The sequence below is a fragment of the Pholcus phalangioides genome, unplaced genomic scaffold (genome assembly GCF_987345545.1).
Source record: "Pholcus phalangioides strain wild (caught in Gottingen) unplaced genomic scaffold, Ppha-v1.0 ptg000015l_1, whole genome shotgun sequence".
NCBI lineage: Eukaryota > Metazoa > Arthropoda > Arachnida > Araneae > Pholcidae > Pholcus > Pholcus phalangioides.
Genome location: NW_028301608.1, coordinates 55,293,201 through 55,305,128, shown reverse-complemented (window position 1 = coordinate 55,305,128; position 11,928 = coordinate 55,293,201).

The following is an 11,928-nucleotide window of genomic DNA, read 5'->3' as shown; positions in this document are numbered from 1 at the left end:
TATGTGGGTTTTTTAAAACAGGGCGAAAAAATAAAATGTGTTTTTTTTTTTGAATTCTAATAAGTATGCAACCCCTCTGAATATGAATGGCGTACGGTGTCTGAGTTTCAAAAGTCATTTGGATAATTTTTCTGCAGGTATGCCTTTAGGATCAACGATTCGGCAGTAAAATACGGCAAGGGGAATTAAATAATCACCCTGTATATTTATAAAAAAAAAACCCGTACAAGTAATACACACCAGCAAATACTGTAATTATCATTCAAAAACATAATTAAAATAGTTATCATTTTTGATCCACACAAATACCAAGTTATAGAAGATTTTAGTTACAGAAATTATCTGAATATTAATAATCAAGGCTCACGTTACTTTTGTTGAGTAAATGAGTAAGAGCAATCTTTTTTTCGACATGCACGTGCTCTCCCCGACATGCACGTGCTCGCAAATATTGAGACACAAAATGCAAAAAATATATATTTAGAATGACAAAAACAAGACACACAAAAATAATTTTACTTGGAGTAAACTTATTTCTAGGTAACCTAGTGCCTGTACTAGTCACCGACTGTTGTTTTCATGGCAAACCTAGCGTGGAATCTGGCCTGACTCAGTGTTGGCGTAATACTCTCGTCCCAACGGAACACGATAGGCATATCAAGAAGAGAAGAGACGGATAAATATATGTATATAATATATTAAAAAAAAATAAACATGGTTATATCTCTCTCATGGGTTTAATTCTATTTTACTCTTTTTGCTTTTCGAATTCTAGCACGATGCTGTCATATTCAAAGAAACGTTTTGTAATTTGAAACACCTTTCTATTTCCCTATGAAAAATAATGATAAAGACATTCCTATATATCATTAATAATTAATGTAAATAATTAAGATTTTTTTGGTCGATGTTTTAATGTAGATAAGCAAAGTGTTTCTTGATAATGGAGGGGACAAAAATTTTCTTCCCTTTCTAAAGATAAAGCTTATTAAGCGCGATGTCATTAGTGGAAAGCTCGAATTTTCGAAAAGATCTCCTCTAAGTATGTGTTAGCGTAATGCATTCCCCATATCCCACCGCACTCTGTATCACTGTGATGGAAGAAAAAAAGAAGGAAGCAGATAGAGAAAAGAGATTTTAGGTTAAAAATAGAGGAGAAACCATATATATATTTAGAATTAAAAAAAATTGTCCTGGAACAAATGAGTAAATCAATGGACGGAGCAATGTTAGCCTCTAATGAATTGAGACTGGTTTTACGTAATTGCCTCTGAATGGGGTTTTAATGTTGGGTTTAGTGGCAATGAGTGAAATCGATAAAAATCACTCTGGGAATCTAAAAAAAAAAAAAAGAATAACTGGGAAGACGTGTTTCCAAAAAATACTTTTATAGGTATCTTTCATTTTCTTAGACTTTTTATCAAGCTTTTAATATAAATTACTGATTTGAAGAAAACCTCAAACTTTTTATGCACTTTCAAATCTTATTTTATTTTGATTGAAAGCTTTCAATTTTTTATTCTTCTCAGATAGAGTTGTATTTTTTGTCTTTTATCAGATGATATAAAATGAAGTGATACACATCATTGAATGTGTTTTCTAGAATGCGTATCATTGCTGGCCTGTATTGCGTGTTAATGTGTTATGCCAAGTATAGGTCCCCGATTATCCGACTGAATATAATCTGAAGAGCCAAAAAAACTGGTACAGGCATGCGTATGCAAATAAAGAGATATGGAACCAATCAGAGTACGGCGCTGCGGTCGGCAACGCCTATATAACACAACAAGTGTCTGGCATAGTTGTTAGATCAGTTACTGCTGCTACAATGGCAGGTTATCGAGATTTAAGTGAGTTTGAACGTGGTGTTATAGTCAGCGCACGAGAGATGGGACATAGCATCTCCGAGGTAGCGATGAAATTTGGATTTTCACGTACGACCATTTCAGGAGTGTATCGTGAATATCCGGAATCCGGTAAAAAATTAAATCTACGACATCGCTGCGGCCGGAAAAAGATCATGCAAGAACGGGACTGACGAAAATCATTAAACGTGACAGATGTGCAACCCTTCCGCAAATTGCTGCAGATTTCAATGCTGGGCCATCAACAAGTGTCAGCGTGCGAACCATTCAACGAAACATCATCGATATGGGCTTTCGGAGCCGAAGGCCCACTCGTGTACCCTTGATGACTGCACGACACAAAACTTTACGCCTCGCCTGGGCCCGACAACACCGACATTGGACTGTTGAGGACTGGAAACACGTTGTCTGGTCTGACGAGTCTCGGTTCCAATTGCTTCGAGCTGATGGACGTGTACGGGTATGGAGACAACCTCATGAATCCATGGACCCTACATGTCAACAGGGGACTGTTCAAGCTGGTGGAGGCTCTGTGATGGTATGGGGCGTGTGCAGTTGGCGTGATATGGGACCCCTGATACGTCTAGATACAACTCTGACAGGTGACAGGTACGTAAGCATCCTGTCTGATCACCTGCACCCATTCATGTCCATTGTGCATTCCGACGGACTTTGACAATTTCAGCAGGGCAATGCGACACCCCACACGTCCAGAATTGCTACAAAGTTGCTCCAGGAACACTCTTCTGACTTTAGACATTTCCGCTGGCCACCTAAATCCCCCAGACATGAACATTATTGAACATATCTGGGATGCCTTGCAACGTGCTGTTCAGAAGAGATCTCCACCCCTCTTACTCCTACGGATTTATGGACAGCCCTGCAGGATTCATGGTGTCAGTTACCTCCAGCACTACTTCAGACATTAGTCGAGTTCATGCCACGTCGTGTTGCGGCACTTCTGCGGGCTCGCGGGGGCCCTACACGATATTAGGTAGGTGTACCAGTTTTTTTGGCTCTTCAGTATAGAACGGACGTAACTCGGATAATACGAACCTTACGGTTTATTGAAATACAGTCGAATCCCGTTTTACAGGATACCGTTATAACGAAAATCTCGTTTTAACGGACACTCTTTTGACCCCCCCAGATAAGTTTACATATGGGCAATGAAAAACCCTGGAATTTCTTTGTAACGAAAGTTCGTCATAACGAAGGGATTTCTCCTGTCGCTTGGAGTTCGTTATAACAGGATTTGACTAATAAAACCGTAAATGGTAGAAATAAAAATTTATTTCTAATAATTATAAACAATGTTCCTGGGAAAATTTCTCGCTTAAAAGGATCAAATGAATGCATAGTACTATACAGGGTGTTTCGTTAATGGGCCGACAAACTCAGAGGGTTGTTAGTTGCCTGCATTCGTTTTTTCGCGATTTTCACCCTCTCAGCGTGGTTTGCGACACCATGTTCCATTGCGATTTTTGTTCCTCTTGATGCCTACTAACAACCCCCTGAGAGTTTGTTGGTTCATTAACAGAACATCCTTTTTATAAACAACATGTAATATTTTTGCAGTGTTCAACATTTAGAAGATTACTTTACGTACTCTAAAAATTAGTTTTCCAATGCAATCGAGGAGATTCTTAAATTATTCATGGAGCATCATGGCACTCGAGAGCATCAAGTTTGATATGTTTGTTTTATTCAGGTTTATAAGTTTATCTGCCTCATAGTCATACTCGTTCGAAAAAAAGAAAAACAATTCATTCATTTCCAAGAGTTTCGCTAGGCAACGCATGCGTTTCTAAAGAAAAGCCTTAGCCTATATGAGTGAGATATGCTGCTATGACGGTCAACTCTGTGAAATGAACTTTGGTTTCAAGGTGTATTAAATATTTTCAGATATTCGTCAAACAATACGTGAATTTTGACAAAATACATATTTTTTTAAACAACTATAAATATCAAGCTCTGAACATATAGCAAAGATCGTAATTCATTGCACAGCTAATATTATCGGAAACGCTGTTGAAAATTGTCACGAAAATAAATTGCATAGTTTATGAGAAATTAAGTTCCGAGTGCAATTAAGTAACGAAAAACGAATCATCAGAAAACACGTTCGAAAATTATTTGTTGACTTTGAAACCATTTCCCCAAATGAATTAACTAGGCTATAACTTCATTTTTACTCGTTGTTTGCATAACAGTAAAATAATTTTGGATTCCCTAAATGAAATTCTCTCAAATAAATTTTAAAAAAAAACAATTTTCGTAAAATTCGTCATTTGAAAGTATTCAGTTGCCTTAAAAATATATTTTTTTTATCGCAGTTATTATATACATTCGGTATTGTATAAACGCGTATCTATCCCTTCTTCAAATATGTCAGCAATCGTTGTATATCGTTGTATATCGTCATTACCAAAGAAATTAAAGAAGCAAAGTATGTATAGTGAAACTTCGCTACAACGATACTCGATATAACGACAAACCCCTCTACAATGATCATTCGTTTGGAATTGCCTATAGTCTATTATCAAGGGTTCCTCCTGATATAACGATATTCTCCTAACATAAACTCCCGTACCCTGATATTTTTGAGGAGATTTTGAAATCGCTATAGCGCGATATTTTTTTATATTTCGGTCGTGTAATATCCATCACGATGTATTTTTAAATCCGTCATTTATTTTAATTCTTCCAAGGATGTCTAATAATATCGGTATTTGGTACCAACTGGACAGCGAAAGTGTTAATGAAGTTTTCGGTTTTACCATTTTTCTTCTGATACAACAAAGTGTATTGCGATGAAAGAGGCAGTACTCTCTCAGAGAGGCAATGTATCTGAACTTTTTATGAACTAATCAATTAAAATTTTTTGCTTCGAATAAATACCCAAAAAAGAGCATTGTTTGGTTATGCTAACAAAAATTTGAACAAAATGTAACAACTGCATATAGCAATTTGATGGCAGGTGACAATAATGTTTCCTCTTGATACAGCGCGATAGACCCTCTGAAACATTATTTTTCTCGGTCTGCAGAATATCGTTATATCGAGGTCTCGCTTTAATATGTCAGCGTCATTTCCAAAGAGAAATAAAGAGTGAGAATGCGAATTTTTTTTCTGTTCTTTTGTTTTCTTTCCATTCCGGTGAAAACACTGTTTCGAAACATGATAAACCAGTGTGATAAGTATTTATTATTTGCCAAATAGGAAAAGTTCTCTAAAACCTGTTTTCAAAGAACAAGCCCATGCCACGAAAGCCACTTTAATCCTCAAAATACGAGTACAGAAGGATTAGACGCGCGGGCGTTGGTTTCTCAACATTCGCGTATACGGCGAGTTTTGTGCTAATCTCATCGACAGACAACTTTGATGTCTAATCTTCGCAACTTCCGGGTCATTCCATTTACTTTCATCACCAACACACCAGCCGCACACACACACACACATACGCGTCGTCCGTTGCGCAAACCATTATTCATCTTCGTGACTCTTTTATTTGGTGAAGGTTAAATTGCGACGAGAAAACCAGAAACACTACTCATAGTTGTCGTCAGTAACAGAGCGAGTGGATTTAATTCGAACGAACTCCCCACGCAAAGTCAAATGCACCAACATATTTCCTCTAACATCGCAACCGCTTCTCGCAATTTAATAACGTATCTACGGGCATAAGAAAAAACAAATACGTGTCGAGTATCGACAAATGCAATATTAACTGCATTTGCTGCGCTTATATATTTTATATAGCTGGAAGACTAGAGAAAATCCCTTTGGAAACCGAAACATTATTTTTCCAGTCTCTGATGGAGTGAATACTTAAGTATTCTCACACTCTGAAAAAGTGAGCTCGATTGAATAACATCTGCAGTTTTTCTAGTATTTGAGGCACGAAATTCACATAACATTTTACTATTTGAATTGCCTATGGCATTTTACTTTAATTTCGAATTATTTCGAAAAACATTTCGTTTTTACTTCAATAAAATATGAGCAAAGTTTTTTTCATATCTCGCTTTCTTACCTTTTAAAAATGATCTCATTCGTATCTTTGTTGATATCAATTGCTCTAATTGGTTGAAATTCTTAAAGATAATTCTGTAATATACGGAGATATCCAATGTTCACAGTTTAAGCAATTAATATGATGGTGATTTTCTTTCATATAGGTTTCATTTGAGAATATGCAGCTCTTTCTATGCCCCGCCCCAAATGATCAAAATTTATTTTTTATGCACAAAATCTTTAAAAAAAATTTTAATATCGGAAGAAAATAATTTTATATATATATTATTATAATAAATTTATTTTAATTTCAATGCTATTTTGGAGAATAATTTTCAAACTTTCTCTTCGATCATTTTTGTCGCACCGTGGTCATTTTTTGCACAAGAGGGCCAATTAGACCGGGACCTACATTTTATTACCGATTCCGAACAGCAGGCTTGTTTTTTTTTATACTCGCCAAGAGGATGGTGCGCTAACCCCTTGATATGGGACTCCCTGCGGGTTCAATCGTTTTTGTGGTCATATCGCCGTTTCTGTTGTACCCCTGTGTCAGGAAAGTTTTTCTGACAAGGACGAACCGGGTATCGAACTCGCGACACATCTAAATATCCTTTAGTACTTTAGGCGAGTATCTTATCGACCTAGGCTACCGCGCCCAAGCTTTCTCTTTAAGAAATTCATTGCAATTCGTCCTCTAAGCCATATATGTTCACTCCGTGGCTCTTGAGGTTAGCTGATATGGCAAGGCACCTCAAACCTAATTTTGTGAAAATGAACCAAGCAACACATTTACACATCGCTTGAGTGACCCACAAGTGGCACAAATCCAGAGAATTTAAGCGTGCACATTCACAGATCACTCAAGTGACCTGCGTTACAGTTCCAGAACACTTAAGCGGGCCGCAGCACATTTGGAGATACCCTTAAGGGACACGTGGCACAGTTTTAAAGTAATTAAGCTGCCCGTAGTGCAGTTCTATATCGCTCAAGTTATCCGCGGCATATTTGCGGATCGATTGGGTGACGCGCGGCACAGTGGCACAGCACTTAAGCGGCCCGGACACATTTACACATCACTTAAAGGATTCGCGGAACATTTAGAGATCAGTAAAGTGGCTCTATGGAGGACTCAATATGGGTGAAATATTAGTTCATGTGCCCCCAAGCTCGTTTTTGGCACACTCAGTAAAGATGCCATTAAGAATGTTTCATATCCCTAAAAGGGCTGAACACTTAAGCGGTTAAGCATCATTCAAACCACCCCCCCCCCCGTCGTCAAAAGTCAGCAAATCCGGAATCATCCCCCCCCCCCCAATCGATGCTGGCGTATTTTATGAATGATCCCATATACACGTAACGTATAAGGTAATTTTATAATTGGAAATAAAAAAATCAAAATTTTAGGAAAAACTTATTAAAAAACTTATTTTTTTAATTTGTTATTATTTTTTGAAATTATGATTTCTTTACATGTAAAAGTACGCTGCATCGCCAAATTCAATGGATGATTTTCCTCTATGTATATATATATTTGATTCGTTCATGGTAAATCGTCTTTCATTGCTACAGGCATAGCCATGAAGAATAAATTTTATTATTTATGCGCAGATACTTGACACTATATCCTTTTTAGTCCTGAGGGAAACTTTGAGATTTTTACATTTTTTATACCTGTTTTTAACTTGAAACTACTTAAAATTAGTTTCTAATGACAGATGTGTATAAATAACTTACTACCAAATGTGTTCACAACTTTTACAAATAATTTAAAGGTGTCTTTGAGCATTTCATTTAGCTAGGTGGAGTTTTTGCAAACTACTGTCAAATGTCTCTTACAGGTGACGCCAAGACAAAATAAGGTATATATGCATGCGCATACATTACGTATAATACTAGTATAAGTGAAAATAAAAACATTCGTATAAATAGTATATGCATGCATGTATTCATTTGATGCGAGTTGCCATCATTTTGTTAAAATGGATAACCTACATAAGCTTATAATACAGGGTGATTACATAATTGTCTTTGCCGCATTTTACTGGCAAACAGTTGATCCTAGATACATACTTCCAATTAGGAAAAAGTATTCAGATAACGTGTAGAACTCAGCTACGTCATTCATGTTTCAAGAGTTTGTATAATTATCATAATAAAAGAAAATAATATTCTCTAGGATACCCTGTCCTTAAAAAAAAACAATATTCACTGAGATATTGAATTTCCAAATTCAGAAGAAAGTTGGGAAAAAACAGCAAAAACTAACTGACAATGCTTCTTATTTATGCTGTTCTTTTCCTACTTTCCTCCGATTTTTGATATTCCACAATATCTCTGCGAATATTGCACTTAGAAACGTGCAATTTTCTTTGTTGATCTCAGGGCAAAAATTTTCTAATTGGATATTTGAGGACAGGGTGTCCGTATGAAAAGTTAATTTTTTTTATTTTAATAACTATACAACCCCTTGTAACATGAATGACGCATCTGTGAGTTCTACACATTATTTGGATAACTTTTTTTTTTCTAACTGGAGGCATGTTTCTAGAATCAACGGTTCGCCAGTAGAATGCTGCAAGGGAAAGTAAGTAATCGTCCTGCATAACAAAACTATATCATATATAATGAAAAAAATAAATTATACATTATGCATATATATATTTATTCCAGAAGAGATAAATTTCAACTGCAGCCGTTGCGATACATATCTCATATTGCATTGGAGAAACCTCACTGAAACACAGAGAAGTTTTAATTGCGCATAGCTTTAAACTGGAAATACAAATACAAATACAACGCCACAACAGGCAAAATGCCCAACGAGGTGGCTGAGAAAAAGATGCCCATAATAAATATGTATGGGGGGGGGGGGGTCATATATTTCAAAAATACAGCAACCCAATTAAAATTGCAATTACCAACAATATATATATACATGATTAAATATTATATATACAATGTCCATAAAGAATTCTTATGGTTGTCTTTCAAGAACTGATATAAGAGTAATATGGAAATGAAATTTCATGTTCAAATTAAAACAATTAATTTATATACATGTGTTTCAAATGTTTTGAAAATTGAAAAAAAAATTGATTACGGCAGTAATTTTTGTAGATATCAATAAAGATTATAATATTGAAAATAATAATAATCAGAATATTTTAATTAATAATATGAAGTAGCGCTCTCTCTTCATTTCGTATTTAAACTTTCGGGTTTATATGAATACAAATACGGAAGCAAACAACCATAATAGGTAAATTTCCCAACGGTACGACCGAAATAAAAAAAAATGCCTAAAAAAATATTGGTCACTTTAGTTTTTATTTCATTGAATTAATTACTTTATGTTCCCCAAATTTAAGGGCTATGTAATTTATCAATTACAAGAACGTTTTACTTCGAATACTATCAGAAATCTATGTAGCTTCATGCATAAAATAATTTAGCTTCTTTTCCATTATATGCTAATCAGAACAGCCGAAATAATAGGTAAATTATCATCCGAGAGACTCACCATAATTATTAAAATTAAAATGCGACGTCACATACATTCAGTGATGTCAAATACGCACGCTATTCCTAGAGAGAGCATCGATAAGAAGATGGAATTAAATATATATAGGCTTCAAAAAAAAGAAAGATAATGCATAGCGAATTAGGGACCATTCAAGTATTACGTAAGCAGATTTTTAGCCATTTTTGACCCCCCTTTCCTTGTCAGCAAAATTACGTCAGCAGCTTAGAATATTTCATGTCTTCAAAAAGGGTGGTTGATGACGTAAGCAACCTTCAAACCACCCCCCCCCCCTTGTCATCAAAAGTCAGCAAATGATATTATGCATCAAGAACAAAACTTGCCATAGAGCATGGTATCGCAAACCATGTTCGGTCTGCGAAAATGGCAAAAATACTAATGAAGGGTGTGACGTAGAGTGAGACAAAAGGGCCAATAATAAGTAAGAAAACCATTCATTTGACAGCGTGATTACAACACAGGCTGTGATGTGCATAAAATAAAGTACAATAATAGCTACAAAAAAAAATTAAAATAAATATGTACCAAAACCATTTACTCGACAGCATGATTGCCATACGGCCTGTGCATCACAGTTCAATGTCAAAAAGTAGACGAAGAGAAGTGATTACAGGAGGTTTTGTACTGGTTATTTTACTTTATTTTGTACACCACAGGCTGTGTTGTAATCATTGTGTCAAATAAATGTTTTTTGTTTACCTATTATTGGATTGTTCCAAAGGCTGTATTTCTGTGATTTCCACCGACGAAACGTGGTTTGCAATTCCATGTTCTACGGCAATTTTAATTCCTCTTGATGATTAATATCATCCCACTGAGTTTGTCGCCACTTCAAGGCGACAAACCCTGTATATCTGTGTTTGAAACTTTTTTAAATATTGAAAAAAAACCCTGGTTACAACCGTAAATTTTTTAAATAGTAATAATAATCACAACTAAATATAATGATTATCTGCATGTTTCAATGAGTTTGTTCAAGATTATACAAATACAGAAGAAAGAAAAAGACACCATTACAGGTTAAATTTCCAACAAAGTGGCTAAACTGAGTAAATAAAAATAAGAAATTTCTATAAAAAAATATGGATATCACTACTTCGATCATTAATGTCATCGAGCAATTTTTACTCCGCCATCTTAAGCTTTCCTATCATTTTTCAATTATATCAACGTTTCAAATCGAATATTGCAAGAAATATATGTATCTTCATGCATAAAATAATTTAGCCTCTATTATATTCTACGGTGAATCTGAACAGCCGAAATACCGAAATAGTAGAGAAATTATCACCCGAAACGCTCGACAAAAATAGGTGAATCAAAACGTGACGTCACACATCCAATGACGTCAAATACGAATGCTAATCCTGGAGAGTAAGAGAGCATCGATAAGAGATGCTAGAAGCAAATAAATATATTTATGCTCCCAAGATTATAGGAAATGCATATCGAATTCGAAAAAAGAAGAGAGAGAGAATTAAGGTATCCGATTACGTTGAAAACGTTAATTTCAGAGAAAATACAAATTTTTATTTTTATGGAAGCCTAATTTCTTGTGACACTAAAATTTGTCTTTTTTTTTATATGACGCTTAGAACCGAAGTTACGTCCTGTTTAGTGTGTGTAGCGTTTTCACATACAAGTATCTCACGAATAAAAACTTTAAACGCGTGTTAAGAAGAATGCTGCTATTTTTGACATTTCACTTGAGTTTCAAACGTGATTTCTAAAAATATATTTATTGTACCATTACGAAATTTTAATATGATATTTTGCTATACATCGTTAAGTTTATGAATCAAAATCTATGGTCTATCGCACATTTATTCGTCTAATCACAGTAGTTCATGGACGATATACAGAATGGAATTTAAAAAAATTCACACGTTCATCAACAGATTTGAGTGTAACTTATATGAGCATACCATATAGGCTTTTAATACTTAAATGCTCTATTTTTTTCGAGATGATAATTTTTTTTATAGTTTGTATTTTTCACATATGGAAAGTGTGAAAAATCTTTTAAAAGAAAATCTATCCCGAATTGTAGGGCTTATACAGGGTCTTATTGAAGGCGGGGATCCTCAAAAAATCACCTATAAAATAAATCTATTAAAATATCGTATTTTAAAAAAAACTAAATTCTTTGTGATTCAAACTATGGTATGAAAAAATTCGGGTTGCAAACTTCAACTAAAGAAAAAAATTCAAGCAATACATTCTAACAAATCACAGCCACACATGCTCTGCAGCTAAAAATTGTTGTCTTCGTCGGCAAATAGAAAATATAAAATGGAAATATATAAAAGGACCTCAGCTTACTCAGCTTATGTGCAAAGTCGATTCTGAATTTTTATCTTCAAACTGGCTGCAGTAATGAACGTCTAAAGCAGGGATTTTCAACGTGTGGCCCGTTGGCATCATTTGTTCCTTAAAGGTTTTTGTAGTAGCCCACCGATAATTTTTTAAAAATGGTTGAAGACATTGAAAAAATAATAATTT